At 35.7% G+C, this 11,207-nt stretch overlaps 1 pseudogene; it reads left to right on the top strand.

Annotated features, from left to right (window-relative positions):
- The first annotated feature begins 9,167 nt into the window (after positions 1-9,167).
- LOC110683566 lies at positions 9,168-11,079 on the top strand (annotated as a pseudogene).
- The last annotated feature ends 128 nt before the right edge of the window (positions 11,080-11,207 follow it).

Here is an 11,207-nt window from a genome sequence, read left to right as displayed (position 1 = left end):
TTACTAACCAGACCTGAATTCAACCCGACCCGTTCCTAACTCGAACCGAATTTAACCCAACTTGTTACAAACCCGACCCGAAATCAACCCGACTTGTTATTGACCTGACCCATATTCAACCCGACTTGTTATTGACCCGACCCGAATTTACCGGTTTACAACTTGCAATTTCATTAATTCAAGCAAACCACGAACATTTATGACAACAAATAATGATCATATATGGTTCCAAATGACATTATATGACCACGATATGTATTCCCTAAAATTTCAAGAATTTTCGACACCGTGCCCTGAAAACTCAAAAAGTTCTCAAAAAGCATGGATAACCTTCAATTTTTGAATTTTTTAACTTTTTCGCCCAAAAATAAAAACTATCGAAATAATTACCATGCTCTCTAATACCCTCTGGGAGTCCAATTGGGTGGATGGAACCATCCAACTTGCCATTAAACGGTCGATTTATCAGTTTACAACTTGCGCCGATTTCATTAACTCAAGCCTACCACAAACATTTATGACCACATATAATGATCATATGCGGCTCCAAGCGACATTATAGACCCCGAGATGTACCCCCTAAAATCTCAAGACTTTTCGACACCGGTCCCCGAAACCTCTAAAATTTCTCAAAAAGCGAGGATATTAACCTTCAATTTGGAATTTTTTTTTACTTTTTTCGCATGGAAATAAAAATTGCTGAAAAGTTTACCATTGTCCCTAATACCCACCGGTAATCCAACTGGGTGGGTGGAACCATCCAATTTGCCTCTAAACTGCTAATTTACGGGTTTAAAACTTGTATCGATTTCATTAATTCAAGCCTACCACGAACATTCATAACAACATATAATGATCATATATGGTTCTAAAAGAAATTATATGACCCCGAGATGTATCCCCAAAAATCTCTAGCCTTTTCGACACGGAGCACCGAAACCTCCAAAATTTCTCAAAAAGCGTGGATATTAGCCTTCAATTTTGGAATTTTTTTACTTTTTTTCGCCCGAAATAAAAATAACCGAAATAATTACCATGGTCTCTAATAACCTCTGGTAGTCCAATTGGGTGGGTAGAACCATCCTATTTGTCTTTAAACGGCCAAATTACCGGTTTACAACTTGTATCGATTTCATTAATTCAAGCCTACCACGAACATATATGACAATGTAAATGATCATTTATGGTTCCAAACGACATTATATGACCCCAAGAAATATCCCCTAAAATCTCATTTCTTTTCGACACCGGGCCCTGAAACCTTCGAAATTTGTCAAAAAGTATGGTTATTAGCCTTCAATTTGTGAATTGTATTTACTTTTTCTATTGGAAATAAAAATTGTTGAAATGTTAACCATGGTCCCTAATACCCTCCAGGAGTCCAATTGGGTGGGTGGAACCATCCAACTTGCCTTTAAACGCCCAATTTACCGGTTTACAACTTGCATCTATTTCATTAATTCAAGCCTACTACGAACATTTATGACAACAAATAATGATTATTTATGATTCCAAACGGCATTATATGACCCCGAGAAATATCCCCTAAATTAAAATCTCATTTCTTTTCGACATCGTGCCCCGAAACCTTGAAATTTATCAAAACGTATGGATATTAGCCTTCAATTTTGGAATTGTTTTTACTTTTTTTCTACATGAAATAAAAATTGTTGAAATATTAACCATGGTCCCTAATACCCTCCAGGAGTCCAATTGGGTGGGTAGAACCATCAAATTTGCCTTTAAGCGGCCAATTTACCGGTTTACAACTTGCATCGATTTCATTAATTCAAGCCTACCACAAACATTTATGACAACATATAATTATCATATATGGTTACAAACAACATCGTAAGAAGCAGAGAAGGTTCCCCTAAAATCTCAAGCCTGTTCGACACCGGGCCCCGAAACCTCCAAAATTTCTGAAAAAACGTGGATATTAGCCTTCAATGTTGGAATTTTTTTGACTGTTTTTCGCCCTGAAATAAAAAATTTCGAAATGTTTACCATGGTCCCTAATACCTTTGGGAGTCCAATTGGGTGGGTAAAACCATCCAATTTGCCTTTAAACGACCAAATTACCGGTTTACAACTTACACCGATTTCATTAACTCAAGCCTACCACCCCTATTTATGACAACATATAATGATTATTTATGGTCCAAACGGCATTATATGACTCCTAGATGTATCCCCTTAAATCTCAAGCCTTTTTGACACCGGACCTCGAAACCTCTAAAATTTCTCAAAAAGCGTGGATTTTAGCCTTCATTTTTGGATTTTTTTTATTTTTTTTCGTCCGGAGATTAAAATTGCAGAAATGTTTATCATGATCCCTAATACCCTCCGGAAGTCCAATTGATTGGGTGGAACCATCTAACTTGCCTTTAAACGATCAATTTACCGGTTTATAACTTGCACCGATTTAGTTAACTCAAGCCTACCCAAGAACATTTATGACAACATATAATGATCATATATGGTTCTAAACGGAATTATATTGTATCCCCTAAAATCTCAAGGATTTTCGACAACGGGCCTCAAAACCTCCATAAATTCTCAAAAAGCGTGGATATTATTAGCCTTAATTTTTTTAATTTTTTTGACTTTTTTTCGCATGTAAATAAAACTTGTCGAAATATTTACTATGGTCCCTAATACCCTCCGGGAATCTAATTAGGTGGGTAGAACCCTCCAATTTGTGTTTAAATGGCGAAATTACCGTTTTACAACTTTTACCGTTTTAATTAACTCATGCCTATCACGAACATTTATGACAACATAAAATGATCATTTATGAATTAAAACATTATTATATGACCCTAAGATGTATCCCCTAAAATATCAAAGCTTTTATACACCAAGCCCCGAAACCTCAAAAATTTCTCAAAAACGTGGATATTAGCTTTCATTTTTGGAATTTTTTGACTATTTTTCGCCCGAAAATAAAAATTGCCGAAATTTTTATTATGCTCCCTTATACCCTCCGGTAGTCAAATTGGGTGGATGGAACCATCCAATTTTCCTTTAAACGACCAATTTACCGGTTTACAACTTGCACTGATTTCATTAACTCAAACAACCACGAACATTTATGACAAAAAATAATGATCATAAATGGTTGCAAACGACATTATATGACCCTGAGATATATTCCCGAAAATCTTAAGTCATTTCGACACCGGGTCCCGAAACCTCCAATATTTCTCAAAAAACGTGGATATTAGCCTTCAATTTTGGAATTTTTTGACTTTTTTTCGCCCGTGAATAAAAATTGCCGAAATGTTTACCATGATCCCTAATACCCTCCGAAGTCGTATTGGTTGGGTGGAACCATCCAATTTGCCTTTAAACAACCAATTTACCGGTTTACAACTTGCACCGATTTCATTAACTCAAGTCTACCACGAACATTTATGACAACATAAAATGATCATATATGGCTTTAAGCGGCATTATATGACCCCTAGATGTATCCCCTAAAATCTCAAATATTTTCGACACTAGGCCCCAAACCTCTAAAATTTCTTAAAAAACGTGGATATTAGCTTTAACTTTTGGAATTTTTTGTCTTTTTTACGCTTGTAAATAAAAATTGCCGAAATGTTTACCATGGTCCCTAATATCCTCCGGGATTCCAGTTAGGTGGGTGGAACCATCCAATTTGCCTTTAAATGGTGAATTTACCGGTTTACAACTTGTACCGATTTCATTAACTCAAACCTACCACGCACATTTATGACAGCATATAATGATCATTTATGGTTTAAAACAGTATTATGTGACCCTTAGATGTATCCTTTAAAACCTTAAATCTTTTCGACATCTGGCCCCGAAACCTCAAAAATTTCCCAAAAAGCGTGGATATTAGCCTTCAATTTTGGATTTTTTTGAATTTTTTTCGCTCGAAACTAAAATTTGCCGAAATTTTTACCATGGTCCCTAATACCTTCCGGGAGTTCAATTGGGTGGGTGTAACCATCCAATTTGCATTTAAACGGCCTACTTGCACCGATTTCATTAGAACAAACCAACCACAAACATTTATGACAGCATATAATCATCATATATGGTTTCAAACGGCATTATATGACCCCGAGATGTATCTCCAAAAATTTCAAGGCTTTTCGACACCAGGTCTCCAAACCTCCAAAATTCTTAAAAAAGTGGATCTTAGCCTTCAATTTTGGAATTTTTTGACTTTTTTTCGCTCGAAATTAAAAATTGCCGAAATGTTTACCATGGTTCCTAATAGGCTAATACCCTCCAGGAGTCCAATTGGGTGGGTGTAACCATCCAATTTGCCTTTAAACGGCCAATTTACCGGTTTAATACTTGCACCAATTTCATTAACACTTTGTTTGGATAGGAAGAAATGAAGGAAAAGAAGAGAAGAGAAATGGAGGGGGACAAAATCTCTTATTTGGGTAAAAGATTGGGGGAAGGAAGGGGAAGGAGAGGAAGGGATCTATTTTCCCTCTCTCTATAATAACCATAATCTCTTCAAAATTGGAGAGATTTGGAGGGAAAATGGAGCTCACCTCCCCCTCCCTTTCTTTTCCCTTCCCTTCCTCCATTCTCCCTCCCCTTCTTTTCTTTCCTTCTTTGCTATCCAAACAAACCGTAAGTCAAGCCTACCACGAATATTTATGACAACATATAATGATCATATATGGTTCCAAACGGAATTATATGACCCTGAGATGTATCCCCTAAAATCTTACGTCTTTCTGACACCGGGCCCAGAAACCTACTAAATTTCTCAAAAAGCATGGATAACGTGACCTGATTGTAACCTGCAAATTATTGACTTGAACATAACCCGACTTGAATCCGAGAATGACCCAACTTGGAAATGACCCAACCTGATTATAACCCGCAAATTATTGACTTGAACCGAACCCGACTTGAACTCGAGAATGACCCGACTTGAAAATGACCGGACCTGATTATTCCGCAAATTATTGACTTGAACCGAACCCGACTCAAACCCGAGAATGATCCGACCTGATCCTAACCCGCAAATTATTGAATTGAACCGAACACGACCCGACTCAAGCATGATCCAACCCAAACCGGACCCGCATAGGTAGAGGTATCAAGACCGAACCGACCCAAAAAAAATTATCCATTTCGAACATTAATCGATCCGATTTGATCCGAGGAAATCAGAACCCAAACCCGATTTGTAACCAAACTGAACTCGAACTGAATCCGAACTTGATCCGATCTGAACTTGACCCGTCACCAATTTGATCCAAATTGAACACAACCTGAACCCGATTTGACCCGATCTGAACACAAATCGAACCAATTTGACCCGACCCGAGCTCAACCCAATCCGAAATTAACCCCAAAAACAACCGATCTAATCCGATCTGTTTTGACCCGAACTGATATCAACCCGACTCGATTTTAACTCGATTAGATTTTTACACAATCCGAATATAACCCGGCCGTAATTAATTATCGATCTTTTTATTCCAATTCTTATACTAATATATTTACTAATTATTAATAAGTTAACTTATTTTACTACAATGAAATAATCCGAAGTAACAAGTTTGATTCATGTACATACCAATTATATAAAATTACTTTCTAAGCTTTATATTCGTCTCGTCTAAGAGATGACATTGAAGATTGTACAATTGAAGATTTGTAATAACCTTAAAAGGATGACATTCTAGCTTATTTGTATATATCACCATATGTAACTATCATTTGTCAATATATCAATAGCTCATTATTTATCGTTTCACTTATATACTATGTAGGTATGATAAGTCATCGATACTTATTCAATCTCAATTTGCCTTAAAAATACAAATTACACATAACTTGATCAAATGAGAAAACTAAGATTTCGTACTTTGTAATTAATAAACAAACGATAAAAATATATTATACGACTTGGTATTAACCCAATAATAAGGGAAAATCTCAATAATAACTCTACTTTAAAAATAACCTTATTTGGATATGAATTTGGTGAACTTGACCAAAATCCAGCCAAACACAAAAAGGAATTGAATCAAAATTGATCAATTAATGAATCAACGGATCAACCTTATCTTAATCAAACTAAAACTTGACCGAATTGAAATCATCCCAACCGAAATCAACCCAACCCACATTCATCCGACTCGAAATTAACCCGGTTAAGACCGTTTTGAACCCGATTCGAATTTATCCGAATCGAAAGTGAACCGATCTGGAGTTGACCCGACCCATATCCGACCCAAAATCGATAGATCATGACCCAAATTTGATCCGACCCGACCCGATCCGAGTAAAAACAATAATTTTGACCAGAACATATCCGATCCAAACAGACCCGACCCAAACTCCATCCGGTTATCCGAATTGGCACCTCTACGCATAGGTTATAGAATTAATCAGAATTGACCAGACCCGACCCGAGTTGACCCAACCTACTCTTACCCAACCCAAACCCGACCCGTTTACCCGAATTGACAGCTCTAGTATTGACTATACCAATCAAATCGAAGTGATCTAGATACTAGACTTAATTCTTTGACAATTAGTTAGAAAATGAGGTGGTCCATAGGGAGAAGAAAAGTTTTGCAGCAAGTAATGTTAGAAAATTATGGATAATATTCTAGACATATACTAACTACATTCATAATAACGTTTATCATTTTGATTGGTTATACTATAATCCATAGTCAATATTTCAGTGCTTCCAGAAATCATTTTTACAACACAGGGAGAATAAGATGCAGTACGTACATGATATTTCTGTTTCAAATGAATAATATGTACTACTTCATACGGAGTATTTAATTTTCAATATGTTATAATGTTATAATTACAGAGTACTCCGTGTTAGTTTAATTTGCCTCTAAATTTGCTAGGACTGTCTTTGGCAGACTGCCTTATAAATAACCATGTGATCATTAGCTTATAACGTCGATTTTGTTGAGCTCATTTCACAAACATATTATTTCCCGAGGTTCTCATTAATCTGATACTACTATACTAGTTCTTAACTTCTTAAGTTGGTTTAACTTTAATTGGTTGGAATGTTGGATTGACATTTAAGCTACTCTTATTGCAAGAATTTTAAAACTAGGAAGACCAAATAAAGTAGTGTCCTTTTTTTTTTTTCCTCTTTTTTCTCTTTTTTGAATTGGCTGGAGTGTCTTAAATTTTTTGCTGTACTTTGAACCAGATAGCAATTTAAGCATCAGATGGAAAAAAGTCTAGATAAAATGTGTTTTAAATTTTTTTATGTAATATTATTTAATAGTTTATTCTGTATCATACTATACAAGTATGAATGTTTGAATATGAGTTGAGTAACAAGTAGTTAAATTAAATGAAATGTGAAGTAGTAGTTAAATTAAAAATTTAATAGTACCACAAGGTTGAGATCTAGCTAGCTGTTTGTCTCGATAAATCTAATGAGTGGGCCAATGCCCATTTGCTTGGACTGAAAAACTTCAGTCAGTCTTGAATCTTTGGTGAGTTTTTTTTTTTAAATTTATGTTTTAAGCAATTTGGGAAGAAGAAAAAAGGGCCAGAAATTAAAGAATTCAGGTTGTTTTACTTGGACAATGTATGTGATTGCCTGTACTTGAATAGTTTAATGATTATTCAAAACCAATTAAACTGTGCTAGATTGAGATTAATAGTTCACCGAATCACCCTAAAGTCCCTTAATTACATTAGTTTAATTAGGAGTTCAATGATTGAAATAATTGTTTATATGGCGGTGTTGTTTCTAAAATCTGAATCAAGCTTTTCAACATTCTCTTTCTCATTATTCTATTATGTTGATATAATTTATCAGAGGAAATCTATCAATAAATGTCTATTAATAACATTTTTTTTTGACATATATTAATGAAAATCTATTTTTAATACTAATTATTAGTATGTATGCATTAAAAAGTACGTAGTGTAGTATAGTACAAATTCTAATTCTAATTTAATTGAGTCATTCTAGTCTAACCTAATCGCAACGCGCATACAAACAAGAAAAATACTAGAATGCCGCAAATATGGAATGTTTGAACTTTTTAGTTATGACTAAAAAAGAATAGTAGCAAACCCAACTTAAATATTATGCTATATTGATCTGTACTAGAATAAAATTTTAACCTGGTTTATAAGCAATAATATGGACCCTTGGCATAAGTAGTAGGCCATGAAAAGCCAAAATCTTTTCCCCTTTAATCATTTTAAAATACGAGGGACCAAATGCAATATCAATATATGAATGAAGTGAGATTGAAGGATAGCTCAAGTGGTTAGAGCTCCCTTCCCGGTTCCAGGAGATTTGTGATCGATTCTCACCCCTGCCCTTGTGCCTCTCTAAACACCAAAAAAAAAATATATGAATGAAGTTCTCTATTACAACTAAGGTTATTTTGATTATTGAATCACAATGTCATTGTATAATTTCAATCATTAATATTTATAACTTATTAAGCAGTAGTACGTACTTTAACATTTAATAACCCGGAAGATTGACATGACCACCAAGCAAAAAATTAGTAGTATATTCTTAATTGTTATTGAAGTCCTTAGTTAAAACATGTTTCCAAATAAAATTTTAATTAAAGAGAATGGGTGCTTTTCTTCACTTCAGAAAAAGTAAAAGGGAGAATTACTCGAACTCCCAAAACCCGTCCCCATGTCTTAGCCAAAGTCTCCCAAAGCCAGCCCCCCTCTTATTCTTTTTTATTTCTTTTCGAAGATACCCTCCTATTTCTTTTAAATTTAATTATGGGATTTTGCATGAAATGAAACGAATCCTTCGAATAAATTGGATCCCAACCCAATCAACTCTTTCTACGTGGGCCCAACACAATTTATTCTCCAATCACATAATTCCACGTGGCAATCATCTTTCTCTCCATCCCAAAAAGTCTCACAAAATATGATACAAATTTCGCATGGTCTTCTCTAAGAAATTTGACCAAACATGAAAAATGAGAAAATATGACCAGTAAACACAACTATGTAAATTTAATCAAAAGACAGCGATATCCCAACTCAGTCCATATCCCCTATTTAATCATACTTATTACTAATCAATCAATTAATTAATTAATTAATCATTCAGTCAATAATCTCCATTTATTTATATAATAAATCATACGTTACGTTCAAACCTCATCATTGATGAGATACTCCATATCACATCAATTTTCTCCCTTTTTATTATAATCTTCTTCACCAGCCGCTAATCTTTACCATATATATTCTATCCTACACTATTTATTTATAACTTGTACTCTTTTATTTTAATTTTTGTTTATTATTCAACCTCCTCCCATTTTACTTTATTTTAATTTTTTCTAAAACCTAGAACATGGATGACCATGATGAAGTTGAGGTTCCACATTATTTTGTGTGTCCAATTTCCCTACAAATTATGAAAGACCCCGTCACGACCCCCACCGGCATCACCTACGACCGCTCTAGCATCGAGCGGTGGTTGAAGGAGGCGGTCGTGAATGAGCCCGTATGTCCCGTCACTAAACAACCACTTCCTAGCCAACATTTAACCCCTAACCACACCTTACGACGTCTCATCCAAGGTTGGTGCGTAGCCAATGCTAACCTTGGTGTTGAACGTATCCCTACTCCTAAACCCGTCCTTTGTCGTGCCCACGTATTGAAGATCCTACGCGGTCTTAGCGTGCCTCGCTTGCAGTCTACCTCTCTCGATCAACTCCTTTCGTTGATTTCGACTTCTTCAGGAGATGAACATGCCAAGGATGATGATAGGAAGCTCATGGCGGAGTGTGGGGTCGTTAAAGCAATGGTTTCGTTGATTATCACTTGTTATAAGGATAACAAGACTACGTTTCTTACCGAAGCCTTGAGAATTCTTACAGTGGTTTGGGTACCGGCTAATGTGTCCTCTGAGGTGAGGTCTATTGTGGCGGACAACATCGACCTAGTCGATGCCATCACGTGGGTCCTCTTCGACAAAAGTGTCGAAAGAAGGACCCTCACGGTCAATTTGATTAATGAGGTGGTCAAGGTTGCGGGCTCCAGCCTTATCGAGAGGCTGAAGCCCGAGTTTTTCAAATGAGTTGTGGGAATATTATTGGATCGTCAAAACAATGATGATAACAATAATAAGAATGTTAATGTAGGCCCAATGAAAGCGGCCCTCCGGGTGTTACTCGAAGTGTGCCAACATGGGAGGAATAGGCACATAATCATTGAGGCCGACACCATTTTCCACCTTATTGAGATTGAGTTAGAATTGGGCCTGGCCCAATCAGTGAAGAATAAGAAAATGAGCGAGCTTATATTTTGTCTCTTAGCCCAACTGTGCTCTTGCGCTGATGGGCGAGCCCAATTCCTAGCCCACTCCGGAGGGATGGCTGTGGTGTCCAAGAGGATCTTGCGGGTGTCAGCCGTGGTGGATGACCGGGCGGTGCATATATTCGGGTTAATAGCAAAGTTCTCAGCCACCAAGGAAGTGTTGCATGAGATGTTAAAGGTTGGTGCAGTCTCAAAGCTATGCATGGTGTTGCAAGCAGATTGTGCAAAATATTTGAAGGATAAAGTGAGGGAAATGTTAAGGATGCATGCTTCTGCTTGGAACAACTCACCTTGTATTCAAGTTTACCTTTTAACAAGGTATCCTATGTTACAATTTTGATAGTATAAATGATACATATTGATGATATGTAGTCCGACCCACATTTTTTTAGTATACAACTCTATCAATTTAGCAATGGTAGAAGTCAATTTTTAGGTTTTAGCAAAGAATTGGGTGGAAATTAAATGTGGTACTTTCTTTTACAAATTGTAAATTATCATATAAAATAATACTATATGACTCGAGCTACATCTATTATACATTTATACAGGACTTACACATTTGTAAAGATTTTTATGTCATTGCTATTGTTTATTACATTTATCAATTTCATGTGTTGTACACTATTTCTAGTTTCTCATACCTAGTCGGTATTCGATTTCTTACCGTATAAAAAAAAAAAAATGAAAATCCGAAACAATTATGATAAATGGGATAATGTGTAGAATCGGACTCAAATCCAACAAACATAAACTAAACTTATAACTCCGGCCTCATTGTCATTCCTATTGGGAAAATTATTTTTCAATATTGTGTCCAAAATAATGATCCTAAAATAGTTTTACGTGTAATAATTTTGAATAATCTTACAAAATGTGGCTCAGAAAACCAGATA

This window comes from Chenopodium quinoa, unplaced genomic scaffold (assembly GCF_001683475.1).
Source record: "Chenopodium quinoa cultivar QQ74 unplaced genomic scaffold, ASM168347v1, whole genome shotgun sequence".
Taxonomy (NCBI): Eukaryota; Viridiplantae; Streptophyta; class Magnoliopsida; order Caryophyllales; family Amaranthaceae; genus Chenopodium; species Chenopodium quinoa.
The sequence above is the reverse complement of the archived record's forward strand: the minus strand, read 5'-3'. Positions and strand labels throughout refer to the sequence as shown.